The sequence below is a fragment of the Oryzias melastigma genome, linkage group LG20, assembly GCF_002922805.2.
Source record: "Oryzias melastigma strain HK-1 linkage group LG20, ASM292280v2, whole genome shotgun sequence".
NCBI lineage: Eukaryota > Metazoa > Chordata > Actinopteri > Beloniformes > Adrianichthyidae > Oryzias > Oryzias melastigma.
In genome coordinates this window covers 10,273,787-10,292,259 of record NC_050531.1, presented here as the reverse complement: position 1 = coordinate 10,292,259, position 18,473 = coordinate 10,273,787, and the positions used below count along the sequence as shown (strand labels likewise).

The 18,473-nt window shown below is 40.0% G+C and overlaps 1 protein-coding gene across 6 annotated transcripts in view; it reads right to left on the bottom strand.

The window, feature by feature from the left end:
• The window catches only part of sulf1 (sulfatase 1), a 62,457-nt gene that overhangs the window by 19,697 nt on the left and 24,287 nt on the right, over positions 1-18,473 (bottom strand). For 4 of the 6 annotated variants that reach the window (XM_024279960.2, XM_024279964.2, XM_024279966.2 and 1 more), the window contains one exon: positions 14,771-15,003. The exons of 1 other annotated variant lie outside the window; for it this stretch is intronic. The gene's annotated coding sequence lies outside the window, so the exon portion shown is untranslated. Of the gene's footprint in view, positions 1-322; positions 344-14,770; positions 15,004-18,473 lie in introns of those variants that run through there. One more of the 6 variants, XM_024279963.2, reaches the window with a different exon arrangement.

Sequence of the window (18,473 nt, the reverse complement as noted above, 5' to 3'; positions counted from 1 at the left end):
ATATTAAACATTTATGAAAAAAAAACTGTACATCTCATTATTATGTTAGGAAAACAGTGATACTTTGTATTAAATGTGTTGACAGATTTATTTAAATATCAATAGAAATCAACTTAAAAGTTAAATTTGTTAAAAATCATCATGATTAACTCATAATATACAAAACATCTCAATCCTAAAAAATAATCCAATAATAGTCAACATTCACTTATATATATATCCTCATCTAAATGATTACATAAAAAGGACAAAAATCCAACAGATGTGCACACAAGGAGCTTGGTAAGACACTACACTATGGAAGTCTACACATGGAGCTCACCTCAGAGAATCCCATAACTCCTATTTTTTCATTTTTTCCTACACCATCCTTGAACTTTGTCTTGTGTTTGTCACCCCTCGTCTTCCTCGCACACACTCACACATGGGAGCTCTCCATCTCCACTGCAGAGCTGTTGTTCTACTAACTGCTGTGGGACCGCACCATTGGCTGTCCGCTCCCAAACACCCACAGATCTTTTTCTGCAGGAGCCAATCCAGTCCCACCTTCCACCTGTCACTCAAAAGTTAGCCCCCCCTTCTCTTTTCCCCGGTGAGTCGGTGACAAAGTGCCCGTGGGGGGAGGGAGAGCAGGCACTGGAGGCAAAGAGAGGGTTCCGCTACATTAACCCCAACCCTATTGTCGCCAATCACTGATGACCACTGAGTCACCACGATTCTTCTAAACCCCAGTCATGCTCTACTTACAGAATTGCATATATTCCAAATGAAACAATTAAAAAGTTTGTTGCAGCAAACTTCTGCTTGGATACACCTTAAAGAGTCGAGTCCCAAGATTTGAAATGCAAAGAATCTATCAGTTATACATTTGGTTCAGTAAAGAGCAGAGAGCTTGTATCACAAGAAATGCAAAGACTAAATCAATTAGTAGGTAACTTCAAACCAGAAAATAAATAAATAGCAAAAATGGTGTATGGCTGTGAAATGAACCATGAATTAAATAATGAATACTCGACAAAAAGGGCCTTATGGGCAGCAGTCCCACTGAGTGGCACCATACTGCTCTCCATTCTGAGTTAATGGCCTGAAAACAAATGGCAGGTCTGCGACACCTGGACCTCGCCAAAGCCCAGCGAGTGAAACGACTCTGACCATCATTTCTATAAAAAATGACTTCATATTATCTATACATAACATAACAAATGGCCTTTAAGTATATGCCCTATGTAGATCCAAAGAAAAGTCACAGAAAGCTACATAGCTACTAGTCCCTTTCATTAAGGCAAATTGTGTTTTCTTTTTTTTTAATCTATATTGACAGACATTATATTATGCCCCTCCCCTGTTCAAAAATTGCAGTATATACAGTTAGTCTTGGGTCTGAAACATCTGCAAGGCCAATAAAATATCAGGTCAATCCTAGAAATCACCGTAGAAAATTCAAATCACAAGGACTAAAGGAAGGTTCTCATTCATCCATATGTGATGCTGTCTTGAAAAATTCTGACAACTGGATTTGAATTGTCAAATGGTAAGTGGTGCATACTTATACAGCACTTTACTACTTTTTTAGAAGGCCCAAAGTGCTTTACAGTCACAGATAACCAACACATTCACACACTGATGGTCCACTGCTGAACACTGGCACCAACCCATAACCACCAGGAGCAATGTGGGGTTCAGTGTCTTGTCCAAGGACATTTCAACACATGGGCACACAATGTGGGAACCGAACCAGCAATCTTCCAATCAGAGGTCGACCGCTCTACCTCTAAATCCCATAACTGACCACTCATCCAAGTGGCTTTTAGTCAGTTGGATGAGTGGCAAAACATTTCAAGGAAGAAAATTTTAAATCCAGTTGCGACGATTTAGCTACAAGATACAGTACAAGGAAACATAATCAAGACTTATATTGATACTCAGTACCACCACACAAAAACCATCCCACAGGCCAGTTCGGCATATTGAGTTGTACGGTAATGTTTATGCAAAAAAAATGCGTTTCGTAGCCCAGACGTATCAATTTCTGCACAATTTCACATAAAAATAATGTCGTTTTTTGTTGAAAAACCTCAGCAGACATAAATTAGAAGTGTTTTATCTGCTTCTTCTTCAATACGTGTTTGACAACAATTAGAATTTCAGGCAAATCCCTGAGGACTGTCTGGTGTTTCAGACGAGGAGTTTCTGTGCAAGCCAGTCAGCCTAGTCATCGTGACAACCCTGTGCAAACATTGGCTCAGTTTGGACAAACAGCCCTCCAGTATGGGGTGGTGTGGTAGAGCACAGAACCTTGCAGTGAATTATATACACACATACACAGACAACACAAACTACTCTACAAACATATAATGGCACACAGAAAATGGTAAAATACTCATACAAGCCTCCACTCCTACAAAAACACAAAAACCTCCTGCTGTGTGGCTCCGACTCCTTCTACATATACAAGGAAGCTTCCCAGAAAAACATACAAAACCCATAATCTAGACAAAAATTGGTGTTCCTTCTTCTGTGAAGGGACGATAGAAATAGATGTGAGCCAGTTGGCCAGTTTGTGTAATGTTAGCACCCAGCACACATTCAGCCTTACATGCCAGTGATTCCAAACATCGACTCCTTCTAGAGGCTCAGAGAAAACGGACTGGAAGGCCCTTTGTGGTGTCTGATCCAAATCTTGTGGTAATAATGTGGTTAGCAACACCATAATCAATATCTATTCTTTTCCAACAACTCAAAATGCTGAGCTAAACAAAGACCCACAGTCCACAAACATCAGGATAAATGGTGACTACAGTCCATTTTCCCCAATGGGTAAGATCTTTGACTTTGAAAAAATATATAATTTTCCATTTTTCTTGGTTTTATCTTTAAATTAAGTAAAACTATTTAAGCCATTCTGTCAGTGCTTCGAAAGTGAAGTACCTATTATTAGATGATGGGTTATGGAATTGGTCCATGTCAAAAAGTTTTGACAAAATTAAGAACTCAAACTAAACATAAGTAGAATTTTTATTCAACATATTTTGAATTGTTCCAAACAGAAACAGATTTCACCTAAAAAAAATACAAAAGATTGCTTTAAATTGTAATGCTCTTTATATTTGGGCAAATTTCCTCCAATTTCTTTACTGCAGAGGTTGGTTGTTGAGCTTTTATGTTTTCAATGAACTCATGTCAGAATGGCAACAAGTGCTTGCTAACACAAAGCATTTTCTGTTTTCAATTTGTTGTTCACCTTCCAGCATATCCCTTCTGGACTCGTCACAGCAAATCAGCTTTTTACTGATTCACACAGGTGGTTTGTCAGAGAGTTTTACCCCGGATGCCCTTCTTGACACAACCCTGTATTTTATCGGGCTTATTCAGTTTAAAAGTGTTTCATTTGTCATTTGAATGAAATTTTCTTCTTAAAAATTGAGTTCCATGGTTTAGTACTTAAACCATCACAATAAACGTAGAAAGGCATTCTGTCAAAACCATCAAATTAGAATATTCAATTGAATTAAATCACATAAAATATGCTAAAATGTGTATATAGTGACTATACCTTAGAACAGGGTGCCTAAATCCAGGCCACAAAGGCCAGTGTCCTACATTCAACCAACCTGCCATTGAAGCTCCTTACTGACTAAACACACCTGATCTAGAAAATTAACAGTACATAAGGCGGGGTTTCTGAAAGACCTGCAGGAGGCCCTTGAGGCATGGATTTGGTGGCGCAGTGGTTGGAGCTCTCACCTTACTGGTTCCAATCCCAACTGGGACCTTTCTGTGTGGAGTTTGCATGTTCTCCTCGTCCATGCATGGGTTTTATTTAGGCTTCCTCCCATGGTCCAAGAACATGCTTCATGAGTCAATTGGTGTTTCTATATTGCCCCTAGTGTCTGGTTGTGGCCCTGCGACAGACTGGTGACTTGTTCAGGGTCTACCCCACCTTCAACCAACAGAAGCTGCATTGGCTCCAGCACCCCTGTGACCCTGAAAGGGATCCAGCAGATTCTAAAAATGAATGGATGGATGGATGAGTCTCTACTGTAAAACCAGATACTTTCTTGAAAGAACATTTTTTTTTTATTTCAGATGATGGAACAGAAATCATTGAAAAGTTTTCAAAATTGTTATGACACTGGACTAGCTTTAAGTAACCTTATATTAGGAAGTGCTCCAAGTTAAAGTGGTATTACTATATTAGTAAGAACAAGGCAAAGAAAGTGACATAAGCTACTATTAAGCATAAATTAAAGATCTGTGGCACAAGCAGAAGGCCAAAAGCACAGCAATAATAATAATAAAAAAACATTGTAAAAATAAAAAGTAAACAAGAAACACATATTTTTTTTTACTTAAAGCAGAAATTCTTAGTCCAAAATGCTTGAACACCAGTGCAGAAAATCACATTTTGCTTAAAATGCTTCAGTTTCAATTGAGAAATAATAAAATCATCTTGAAAATCTAGTAAAAGTCCAAACCTGCTGCCAAATAGTAAATGTATATGAACGTTGAGCATGAGCATAATTCCTCTGTATACCATAATTTATATACAAGTGTTGGGCAATGATTTATAGCCAATGATTTTGGCTTAGTTTTAGCCAAAAACACATGGGCACCACCTAATATCTGGCTTTAAAGTAACAAGGCTGTCATTAATCAACACTCGGTTTCTTGTCTCGAGTCTGCAATAATCCCAGGCATTTACTGGCTGCTGCTCTGATCAGACCTGATAGAAACAACATCCCCATGGGCACATAGTCAAAGATAAAAGACCAGACGCACGGTTACTCTTTAAAAACATATGCACCTCACATGGAGGGTCTGAAGTTAGCTCAAAGTTAAAAGAAAGAAAATACTTGTAAGTGGGTCACAGTTAAGGTTGACTTCTGTCATCCAGTCAAAAACAATAAACTCCACTAAGTACCCCAGAAAGTCAAGCTTATAAGAGAATGTGGTCGGCCACCGCCTGCAGGATACAGCGTAATATCATTCCTTCATCCTGTTGTAGCTTAGAGGCTTGTTTATGTGTTCAGTACTAACAGGCACTTCAAACAATGTAAATACACAGACGAATATGAGTGAATTATGTGAAATCTGAAAGTAATTATATATTTGGCCCCTGAATGGCTTTTCTGATATTGCCACTGCCTCTAACTTTACGCAAGACTTTTTAACGCCTGTTTGAAACGTCAAGAATCTCTTGAGAAAACACAGAACGGCGTTTGATGTCATTTTTGTGAAGTCTTCATTATGAATGAGTCGTTTATTTATATCATCCGAGAGGATATAAATTTAAGCGGGCTGCTCTATACATCAGAGGAACAGACAAGAGGTCTGTGTGCCTGGACAAAGCCAGAGGACTAGGGAGCACATTGTTCCTGCTTCCTCATTGTTTAGGAGGATTAGCACTAATGACCCTTTAAATGAGCCCATACTGTATTCATCATGGGGAAGCGGTGGGAAAAATATTGGGAAGAGAAGAAAATGCCAAGGAGTTCAAAGGGCTAAAACAAAAAGGCCACTATGAAGATTTCAGAGACACATCTGCCAGATACAAAAAAAGAGATGTGCAATTTTCAGATTATTGGCTATCAACACCAGGGGGCTTTTACTACACCTCAACACCCTAACTAATCTGTACTTTCATGATGGCTACATTTTTTTTTCCCTACATGCTTGCTCACATTGCAAGTAGACATGCAGCATTGCTTAGTAATTTGGTACGGGCATGCATACAGCTGTGCTTTGTGTGCAGAGAGGCACAACATAATGGAGCTGTTGCTCGTGTAACCACACAGGGCAGCAGCTCAGGGCTGGTTGGCAGTTGTGCCCTCGAGCTAAAGCCTCAAACCACACACTCAGCTGCGCCCTGACCCTCTTCCAATCCAAGTGGTGATATGGCTTTGATGGCGGCTTGTTTAGGCTAACCTCAGCAACCTGAGGTTACCCACATACAGGAGTAGAAGAAATGAGCAGAGGGTGTTCAATACGGAGGTAAAAAGGCAACACAAGCCTTGTAAAAGTGCTCTTTTTATCTTAGAAATGGCATCTGGATTTGGTCTCGTTCAGTCACCGGTGACAGCTCGTACATTTATCAGCTGTCAGTAAAAAGAGGCAGAAGAAATATAAAAGATAAAGAAACCCAACAAACGCCATTAATTCATACAGCCTATAAAGAAGTATGTTGGTCCAAAAAACAGAGTTTTTACTCCAGTTAACAAGGAGAGCTTAGAGGTGAAGGGGTTCACGATCCCAAAACAAGATGCAAGTAAAACCTAATCCAGATGCGCCTCTAAAGTAAATCACTCATTCATAAAAGGACTTTCTGTTAAGTGCAATGAGTATTTGAAAGCGCTCCAAATCCCAATTTATTCTCTTCCAAGTTCACCTCAGCTGCATCGGGAGAGGATTTAGGTCTAATGGCATACTTTGAATTCTGCAGGTTTCTCTCTGACTAAAAGCTGATGAACTGGTGATAGTGTAAGTAATTCAACCTGTCTTAGGCCAGTTGATGCAAACAGGAAACAATTATGAAAGTGGGAAACCAAAGAGCTTTAGGATTCTTGAAGAAAATCAAAAAGATGACTTCTTTCAACTAATATTCTCCAGAACAATATCCTTGAGTACATTAAAATTTGCCAAAAATATTCTGTAGGAACTTGTGGCAGGACTTACAGGCCCAAGGCAGCATGTTAAGACTTGCCTGTTAGCCCCACAAACTGACCTGAAGGAAAGCCTTGTCCATTTACACTTGGCAGTTGGTAGGTATTGGGAAAAAGCTCAAACTTACTCTCAGACTCTTGCCTCCACAGATTTGTTTGATCTAATGGGCTTTTTGACAAGATTCCAGTGAGAAACCCCTAACATTTTTAATGGCTTCACAGAATTTCCTTGTGTCGTGCACACCCTAATCGATGTTAAAACTTAAGACTTTTCAGCTTTCAATTAACAGGAGCGCAGTGGCTGTGAGGTCCAGAACTGGAAAATATGAATGGCCTCAACTCAGTGGAATGCTAACATAAAGTGAGGGCATTTAAAGCCATTAGCAAGCGTCCTCATGTTTCTCTCAGACCTGGTAAGATTCCCTTTGTAGTGCCAAAGCTGCCAGGCTACCCCATCAATATTATGATTGGAACTCTGTACATAATTAAATGAATTCCAGTTGAAAGTGAGTGGGACTCAGAGGCCATCATGAAGTGTTGTGACGATTTTGCTGATTTGTGCATTGAAAAAGAACAAGTGTATTTATTTTTGTGAGGGTCTATGCCTGAAGCTGGTGTGCATGTTGAAATTGCTTTTTGTTCAGTCCAAACAAAGTCACATTCTTTAAACTGGACTTGGTGTCATTAGACAAACTGAAACCACGTTCTCCTTTAGATCCACATGTTGTGCTGTGTTTGATATTGGGAATTGTGAGGAATGATGGTTAACTTAAGAGCAAGAAGTGTTCTGGCAGAGTGCCGCTCAAAAATCTGACATCACTGGCAGAGACTGGGATTACATGAAGTGACGCAGCTGAGAAGCTTGCTGTAAAGGGAAGTTCCATGTGAATGGAAAAGCAAATTTGCTATTTAAGAGGGTGATGAAAATGATATGAGAAGAGTAGAAGAAAAAGTAAATCCCTCTTACTAATAATGTAATATGAAATTACATGAAATGATGCTTCCTTGTGGAAGAAACCATTAATGAGACAAAAACTTCCATGAATAAAAATACAATGCCTTAATATTCTTTAGCAGTCTTTTCTATAAAAACATTTGCTTCATCAAAAAGACTGGCAGACCATAACAGGTCCCCAGAATAAGCGAGCAGGAGGTGCTACAGGCTCACGGGTGGCTTTTTTTGTCTCTTTGACGCGTCAAATATACCCCAGACAAATCACTCCCTTTACCACAAAAGAAAGCCATGGCAAATTGCTTCAACGGGTTTCCACTGAGGTAATTGCCAAGAATAAAGAGACCGACTTCTTTTCCATGAAATCATTAATGTGGTGGCACAGAGCGAGTTCAGCAAAGCCAGCTGACATAGTCTGATGGATGATTTTTGATCACAGACTACTGACATTAACAGTACAACTTCAATTAGTTTAAAAAAAGTGTTAATGGATAAAAAATATGCTGCATCAAGTTTAGGCAAAAATACAAATAATTAAGAAGATTATACATCTCTTCAGATAAACAGTAGATCTTGACACTGGTGTTTTATGAGTACTATTTAAAGAAGTTACCAGTTGAGGTCATGTGAGGCCTCTATTTCCTTAAACTGGAGTCTCAAACAGACTTATCTTCTTGCTCAGTTGTGCAGCGAACCTGCCATTTCTTTTTCTACTCTAGTTAGAGCCTGTTTGTGCTGTTCTCTGAAGGGAGTAGTACAATCCGTTGAAGGAAATCTTCAGTTTCTTGCATGGAATAGCCTTCAGTTCTAAAAAAAACCAATAGTGTTGAGTTTCACATGAAAGTTCCCTTTTTCTGAACATTTTGAGCGTTTAATTAAAATGTGATGCTCCAGATACTCAACCCATTCAAAGAAAGGTCAGTTTTTTAGCTCCTCTTACGGGATATACTGTTTTCAGCTGTGCTAACATGATTGCACTAGGGTTTTCTAATAATCTCTTAGCCTTCTGACACAATGAGCGAACACATTGTACCTTTGGGCCTCTAGTCACCTATGTAGATTATGAACTAAAACATGAAATTTGCAGCTAAAATAGTCATTTATTCAACAATTTACCTCATTAATAATGTATAGAGTGTATTTCTGATTAATTTAAAGCAACGTTCATTGAAAAAATAGAGCTCTTCTTTCAAAAACAGGAAAATTTCTTAGTGACCCAAAACTTTTGAACAGTAGTGTATATTTTTTGCCTTAAGAAAAAACATGGTAGACTTTAAAGCATGTATATTGAGTGTTAACATCATCAACTCTGCGCTAAACAAGCTTTTGGCTTTCTGATCTTTGCTAATGTCGCATCCTAACAAGCTTTAACTGTGGCTGTGTAAGAATGACTACATTTTCACATGCTCACTACTGAACACATTTTGCATGATTTGCAAGTCTTTCAATTCATGCCAGTCTTTTTTTTCTACTCAAAAAACATGGCGCTCATGTTATTGTTTGTCTTTCCTTTACCCTTTGCCTTTAATTTTGTGGATCCTCCTTCTGTTTTCACTCTTTAAGTAATAGTCAGGTAAAAGCAAACCAAGATCTTAGCTATTAAAAGGACCAGGATTCACTTGTTTGGTCTGCACTAGAGTTCAGAAGAGCTTCAAAGACACTTCATACAGACTAACAAGAGCTTCATAAACTCGTGCTGGCAGCTGATAATTAAAGTAATAAAAGACAAGTTAAATGTTATATATATTTTTTCAAGTTACTAACTAAAGGTATCCCTACTTAATACACCTATTATTTTGGATTGGGGGTTTAAATCCTCTAGCATGGATTTAGGGTTCTTGAGCATGGCTGTGTCTGGATCTCACTGCCCCCCCCCGGGGATGGGTCAAATGCAGAGAAACAACTTTACACACACAGGTGTGCGACAACTGATAAGACTTTGACCAACTATGAATTGCTTCCCAACCCCCTCCCTATGGCTCCAATTGTAGGGGCATTTGAAGCTGTAGTGGTTTACGAAAGTTTTTGCTTAAGGAGGAGCCGTAAAGAATTAGGGCTGGCCATCCCTTCACTTCGCGTTTTTTTTTTTTTTTTTTTTTTTTCACAAGGGTGAGCTGTGAAGCACAGAAGTTTACACTAAAATGTAAGTATCAATGTTTTTGTTGTGAGATCCGCGCTAAAAATATGTGAAAAAAATATGTTTAAATGTAATTTTTCAATAAACTATACACATTTCATTATCAGAACACAGTGGAGTCATACATTGATATAAATTTTTTTTGTATTGATTAGATTAGATTGATTGGATTTTCACTTTGTGAAATCGGTGACATCATATCGTTTAGAAAAAAAATACTACTGTGCATAGTCTTTTAAAACCCAGGGCACTGGATAGTCCTGTACAATGTAGTTTTTTTAGTGGTTAGGGATTAGACATTATTTGGACATAGCAACAATGTTTTCTTTATCTCTGCTTGGAGGGATACATGTAGGGATAGGAAGAAGCCTTAAGGGGTGAAAAAGCAATTCACACAGTTCCTTAGTATGTGGTCAGAAATAATGATACTGATATGACTAGACATATAAAAAAAGTGTTCTATGATTAAACAAGCACAGTCCACGTCAGATCTGAGTATTGAAAATGGCATGCATTATTTTTCAAAGCAGTGCAGCTAACACCCTGTAAGAGCTGCACTGCTGCTGACACATGAAACTGAAGCTGTCTAAAATGCGGAGCATGTGTGGCCATATTCCCTGAGACCCGTAGACAGACACAGACCCTGGGAACTTAGCTGCGTGACCCTGGATGCCATAAACAAACTCCTGCATGGCCATGACATATAAACATGACACCACTCATAAAAATGTATATACGTCTGATTGCACCTGTGCCTACTTGGGACTCTCAGCCGCACCCCACCCCCACCCACCTTCTTGCCTGTGGTCACATATGCATTGATGGCGTTGGATATCATTTACATGGTGCAAGATTCACCCAAGCAGACAGAAAGAGAATCTTAAGCACAGACAGACACGTAACCTGTAATTTGTGGATGGGGAATCTCTCCTTTCCCGTTGCCTCTGGCTTTGTGTGTGGCTTACCAAAGCATGCAGTAATGTAATTTGTAATTCAATTAACTCCATCCTTGTTTCATATTTCCATGCAACATACAAGACGCAATGTTTGTGCACAGCTTAATTAGTTTAAATTTAAAAACAACCACAGGTCATGCAAACACCAGTGGCCTGGATCTGAGCTAAAACTAAAGAAACAAAGCAAAATGCATTGTCCCATTATGTTCCCAAGACATTAAACAAACTTGGATTAAGCAGCTGAGGGGAGTTTGAGAAGAGCAAATGAAAGAAAGGGCTTGACCTTATTACTAAGAACAAAAAAATGCCACTGTGAAGATAAAGCTGTTCTCCTTCCATGTGGTCACTTTGGGCTGATCAAGTGAGGACAAACATGACTCGAGGCCACGAGAAGCACACAACAAAGCCCACACTTATGAGTTGTTGAGAATGTACATGCATTTAGGTACACACAAGCACATGAGTGGACTGCAAGAAGAGCCTATATGTGTATGAGTGCTTCAGGGGAAAAGAAATGAAAGGGAGCAAAAGAGCTGAAACAAACGCACGCTGGCTTCTATTAGTTGAGCCACGGAGCGGAATGAAGGGTTGAGGAAATCATTCCTTCTACCAACTCCCCACCAACACCAGAACCACCATCAACTCTAGTCCTTCACAGACTCTATTATCTCTGTTCTGGAAAGGCGGCGGATCAAAGGGACAACCCCCCAGTGGTAGCACTTCTTGCTCCGAACTTGCATCGACGCATTCTGACTGCTGCCTAATTGTACGTGATACAGCCCAGTTGCTTTCTCTTTCAAATATAAAACAGATTGCTTCTCCGTGGGGAGGGGATTACTGGACAAGAGACACGACAAAGCGGGCACAGTCCAGCCCCCTGGGAGGTATGGGACAGAGGAGCAAAGCTTGTGGAAGGGGCCAGTATGACTGACTTCTATACATTTGTCTTTCCTCACATCAAAAGCAGATTAAGTCTGTATCCACGTGTTTCAAGATGCAGGAAAAGATAAACTTCCAATGAGCAAAAGAGTCAAATATCAGCTGAATTGAGACCCACACTACCAAAGGGTGTTTGTTCCACACCAGAGCTCAGGTGAGCAATCCTGCCAATCCAAATGTGCTGTTAGTTTCTTCATCTCTTCATCACACCTTTTACATCACCCTCTGTCTGTCGGCTTTTTTCTTATCCTCCTCTTGTCCCTCTTGACCTGGCTTTCTCCTTCCTCTACTTAAGCCTACTCTGCTTCTGTGGGGCATCAGGGGAAAGTGGGACGTTTGAACAAAAGCTACTCCGGACATCCTAGACAAAGCCTCCTTTTTCTTTCCAATAAACCTAAAAAAGTGATTTTTTTTTTAAAGTGAAATTGACGAGGTGTAGGGAAAGCTGAGCCTTTAGTCTGGATTCGCACAAAAAAATCAGCAAGAACAATCTCCAAAACATATGAACATGAGTTTTTTACTGCTTTTGTCTGGGTTTGCTAAGAGTTAGGGTTAGAGAATGAAGAATTTCCTTCAGTGATGAGTTATATTTAGTGTTTGCACACCGTCACCCTTCTCCAATAACAAGCTGAGTAAACCTGCTGGATCTCTCATGAACTCCCAAATACCTGAAGATAAACGCATGTATTGTGTCCTACTTTAATAGGGTGTCCTTTAAGACATTTGTCTTTTAACTGCTGTTGTGCAGTAGTGCATGGAATGCAAAGTCTAATCAGCAAGGTGAAGAAGGGGATTAAGAAACTAACTCATCTGAAGAAAAGTCTGTCTTAAAAAACATGCTTGTCAAATACAGGTCATTTTTGCAACGAAGTTATGTTGAAATCGACTCCACAGCCATGCAATTAGGTTAGAATGATGAAGACTATCATTACACAAAAGTGATATAAAGATGCCACAGGACAGGGTGGTTGAGAAAATCTGTTCTCAGCTTTCAGGGGACCACACAAAAACTCCCAACTGCTTAGCAACTTCACGTTTGTTTGTTTTTTCCAGAGGCAAATATGCGAAACATACCAAATGAGTGACTAAAGCATGCCTGTTAATCACCATCTGTTGTTTAATAGTGATCTAATTGAAAATGTTGGAGAAAATGGGAATCTGATGAGTATGTTTTAGTCTTTGAGTGGAACGGATAGTCATCTGCAGAGCGGCCTGTTTGGCTTTGTGATTTTTAGGACATCTTTGTTTGTACTTTTAAAGAAAAAAAACTTGTATTGATCCCACAACAGAGAAATTGGTCACAACAGAAGATGTATGCTGATGTGGAATGTCTTTTTCAACAGATGTTTCAGCAATAAATCAACTTTAATGCAACATATGTAAAAACTTCAGTAAATTTGCTTCCATAAAATATTTTGTAAATCAAAGTTTTATGATGAAAAATAAATAAATAAACTTACCTTAAATCCAAATTTTGGGAATTCTAATACATTTTAGCAAGAAACGAACCATAAGTCTGTATTCTTATGAAAATAAATCTTTTTGACTTTAATAATGTTATGTAAAGTTTCTGATTTACTCTGGCTGCTACTGAAATGATTAAAAACACATTGTTGTAAGGGTTTGTATAAACCCATGAAACACAAACTGTCTTTTTTCACTTAGAATACTTATCAGAAAACAAATTACACCACTTATTACCTTCACACACACAGACAAGCTCTAGAATGGACATAAATGATGACAAAGCTGCTCAGCAAGCGCCAGTCTCTTAAAATCTAATTATCTGCAGCAGCTGCTCCTGTTTGTTGCACAGTAAAGGTTCTTTAATCTCCCTGAGCTGCCAGGACGCACCAGGTTTAAAACATCTCCAAGCTGCTTTTGCCGGGCAGTCAAAAATTGAATTAAAAGTGAACTTGAGCAACGTGGATTATGTAGATCAGCTTTAGGTCTGCTGTCAAGGTTGTCTGTGATTCATCTGACAAAGGCAGCCGGTGCTCAAGTATTGGCACGTTTGCCCAGCTGATACAAGCGAAGGCTTTGATAAGAACTGTAACTACAATCTTATGGTGAGGCAATCTGGGTCACAAAGATAACACAGTTTTTTGTGAAAGGATGTTTAAACTTAAAAATGTATTACTGATTTAGAGAGACAAAAAGAATGCTGCAGAGCAACTTTTATAAATATTTAACTCCTATTTTGTCATTTCTGGATGAACAGGTCATCCAGCCTTAAAGCAGAGAGCATCACAAGCCATACATGGTAAATATGTGAAGAAATAAGCAGGAAGTGCAGCAACTTCTGGTTTACCTATGCAAACACAGATTCACACAACAGCAGCTTTCACCGATACAAACTCCTCTCCTGTCAGCCGGACTGCTGTCCACGCCGCCTCTCACAGCTGCACAATCTCCATTTACAAGCATCTCATACACATGCACGGTGCCCGGAGCTGGGTGTAAATACTATACATCATATTCCCACTTCGCTGGCAAGCTTCCCTTCTCACTTGACTTGACTTAAATAGCTAAAGTGAGGTGTACATTCCCCGAGTCTGTGCCTCAGCGCCGAGCTTTGACAGTTTTAGTCCGCAAAAAGCTCCTCAGCAGCTCATCCATTTGGTGTTTGCTGACACGATCTGCCAGGAGCACACTCTGAATAAGATTAATTTAAAAACGTATTACGGCTGAAGGGAAGAAATTGTAAATATTAGCTTGTAGATTGAAAAAAAGAGGGGTTTACAGCTCTACATGAACAGCAACATTTAATAGACTTATTTTAAATATTGCAAGTTTTTGATAAGTTCAAAATCTACAAGAGCAGCAAATTATTAAAACGGAAAATTAACAGGTGAATCGAGCGGGTTTGACATTAATGGAATGTGCTGCCTTCTAATCCCTTGAGCAAAGGAATTTGCAATGGAGGGAATTCCTGTCATTCAGAGGCAAAACTATGAAATCCTGCACACACAGAGCCACTGTACAGTCCGTACGGAGCAGGAGCAAAAGCAGCGCAGCTCTTCAACACTACAAATCCCTTCTTAAGCACTCATTCTGTCCAGGATGTGCAAAACTGGGAGATAGTAATTTTAAAAAAAAGAAGAAGAATGAGGAAATTGTGTAGTACCTGAAGAGCAGAGGAGCAGAATGCAGGCTGAGTGAGAGGCAAGCCCAGAATTCCTCTCTTAGTTTGTATCCTCTGGTTCTTCCTCGGATCTCCCTTCACTCATAAAGTGGGATTGTGTCTTGGCGCTGGGATTTTAACTTAAAGAGTAGAGGGGGGACCACACAGCTCCTGGAAGACAACCTCTCCCCTCTAATCCTCCCTCCGATGTGATGACACTCTCTAACCTCGACCATCTGTTGAAACACGTCCCGGAGAAGTCAGCACCACGCTGTGTCAAGAACCCCTCTCCTCTGCCCAATCACGGACAGGCTGCTGGGTGGCTCCTTGCTGCCAGGAGGCAGGGACAAGGACATAGAGCAGTCCAGGGGAAACACATAGCAGTCACACTGCCACCCCCATACCACATAGACACTACGAAATGTGAACAAGAAAACCCCCAGTCAACGTAACCCGAGAGGCATGGCAGGACAGGAAGAGTGAAAGGAGGAGGAATGGGAGGGAGCAAGAAAAAGGGAGCATGTTTAAGTGCTAACAGCAGAGAAGATGGGCATCAACCTTTGTGCTTTGTTTCTTCAGATTAACCTGATGCTACTTTATTCGTCCACAAGTCTCAGACTCAGGCACACTCGAGCTCTTTTTAACCTCTCTGAGCACGTTGACCTTTTCCCTCCCGTTCCTCCCCCTGCAGCCTCAGAGTATGTGGTCGAAAGAATAAAAACTGAAGCCGTAAAAGCCTGCATTGGCTCCATGGTGAGAACGCTGTTGGCACTAAACTGATACATCTGCAGGCACAGGGGCACTCACACCTTAGTGCGATAAATCCTTACAGTCCCCCGGCCACATTCCTGCCGTTCACCACCCATCGCCTCCAGTTAAAAAGGACTGCACACTAAAATTACAAAGCTAAGGAAGGAATTAGATAAAGGAGGAAAAAGGACAGGAAAACAGGCATAGATTATTTCTGCATTTTTTACTCTAATTCTCAACCCTTTTCATGCAAAACGCAGAACCGTTAGGTGGGAAAAGGTTTCTCGTTAATCATTTTTGTTTGAACCACTGTCCATTAAAAAGGGATTACGAGACCTTGATGATTTTCAGGAGCGACTTCAAAGACCTAATGAGATAATTTCCGTTTGATAACAAAGAACATCAGAGTGAGTTAATCAGAGGTGTCAAACAGCACAGAAAGGCTCCCCAGTGGTTCATTAACATTCTGAGTTGTGTTCTTGAACACAATGGTCTCCTTCAAGTCGCTGCCTGATAAAAACCATTACGCTTTTCATTGATTTTGATTGTCCCAGTAATAGCGAGCCTAATTAGAAACATGCTGCCCTTTAAAAAATGTAGCTGTATCGACCCTTAGACTTTGCAAGTGCTGCAGCTACGTTGCTTTATTTGAAACTAATGCATGACAAAAAGCACAAAAGAGAGGCATTCTTGTTTTTCTTCAAGTGCCACCAGTTACAGTGGCCCTCGGGCTCCAGCTAAACTAAACAAGGCCTATTTTCATCAGGAACACATGCAACTTTCTCCAGCTTGGACTGATGTTTGAAACAGAGGCACTGGTTAGTAACACCGTGGGCCTTAGGGGAAAGAGCTCAGATTAGATTAACTAAATTCACAAAGACTGTCCTGACTGAGCCCCTCCCGCATGGCTATGCAGCCACAAACCAGGAGCCCCCCCACCCCACCCGTTCTCACGGCCGAGAGGTTTCCAAAGAGCCTTCGGGCAGGACAGAGGCGACCAAATCCGTGTGCTTTTGACTGGATTAAAAATGGCTTCCACACTGGGCAGAAAGACTGTTCTCCTAAATGTTGATCACATCTGTAAACATCTTAAATCCATGCAGACAGGCCGATTTTCAGTGAGAAAATCATCTGTTTTTAGACTGTTATACATAGATGCATCATCCAGTTCCACTAATTTTCATCAATTATTTTCTCTTTTGCCGATGTAAATAAAGACAGTGGGATCAGAGATTTATAGAAAACAATTTCAGTTTATAAAAGGAGTGGATGCTCTGCCGGGGCTTGTGGCTCGGAGGTACTCCTTTGCTGACTTCATAGAACTTAGAGCCCGGTATATGAATATAAAACAAAAAAATGTTACTACATGTCTTCCCTGGCAGGAAGAATGGTTAAAGTAATATATTTTGGTGTTTTAAAATGTTTTTCTCGTGATAGGAGGACACATAATAAGAGAATTAAGATTAAAATTGCATTTCTAAGTATTTCTTTCTAAACTGATTTGATTTTGAATTGTTTTGCTAAAGTAGTTTGGCTTTCTGTTTTAGATCATTCAATCCAGTTCACTGATTGTTTACTTTCTGTATTTTATTTCGATTGGTGGGTTTCTGTGACACACCATCACATGATTTTTTTATTGCTTTTGTTCTTTTTATGTTTGTAAATCAAATCAAATCTTTACTCAACTGCAAGTGGCCTTGGAAAAAGCTTGTAGGGGTGACGTAGAAGCTACACCCGTCAGGCCACACTCCATTCCAATGAATCCACTTGAGGAAAAAGAAGTCCATTAACGTCTTTGTTTTCCTCATCTAAGCTGGTTTCTGGTTCAGAACTGTACAGCTGGAAAACTCCAATATTTCTCGCCATTTTTGTTAAACCAGTAATGTTAGGTTGGAGTTCCAAGGGACCATTGGCTAGCAGGAGAAACAAAGGGATTGTGGGAAATGATGGCTGGCTTACTCTTACCGACAACCCAATGGTGAATTTCTAATGAACTACTGCTATTCTGCAGAAACTGTCATAGAAAACGACACTTTTTAAACATTTTTATTTTATTTTACCCTAAAATGGCATATTCATAATGAAAAGACCCATGAGGATATTTTTAGAATAGATCAAAGACTTTAAAACTGGACGAAAGCCTCACCATTTCTTCTAAATGTCCATCAGTCTGAAATGAAGGTGAGTGCTGAAGGTGATGTTCTTAAATTCAACTGCCCCATTTTCTATGGCTGAATGAAATACAAGAGGTGTGCTGTCGCTGGAGTCAAGTCTCTGAGTCAGCTCACACTGCCAAAGCTGAAGCAGGAGGATGCATATAGCAGAGGTGGTTCCAGTTCTATGTTGGGCATCTTTTAATACCATGATCACTGTGATTCAGTACTATAAGGCAGGAGTTTCAGCTTTGGGAAGCTGACTGGGAGGAAAGTTCCCCGTGTGCAGAGGTGGTCTTTAAACGGCAGAGAAGACAAATAAAAGAAGCAGAGAGAAGGAGGGGAGAGGGACATACAACGGGAGCAAAAGAGTTAAAAAAACAGACGGGGGGGATGGTGAAAGAAGAGGGGCCCTGTAGTTCAGTGGCAGCTGGACATGCCGCACACGTTTGCAGCAGGACCCCCCTCCCCACCACCACCACCCATACTCTATGCAAGAAAAGTTACTTAAAAAGCAAGAAAATCTAACATCCATGCAAGGATGCATGGCTGAATTCCTTAGTTATAATTTAATAAATGATAATTCATTTTTCTGATTTCATTCTACTATACTTTTGTTAATGCATTCGCCTTTTTTGCCATTTAGTTTCTTTGAATGTTCTCCCTTAGTGTGTGAAATGTCAGTAAAGATACTCATTCATCCAGGTGATGCTGTCTTGGAGCTGACAGATGAATCTACTTGAAACAGCTAAAGAATAGAAGATTAAAAGTCCAGATGCAATGACTAAAGCACGTCCAAAGTT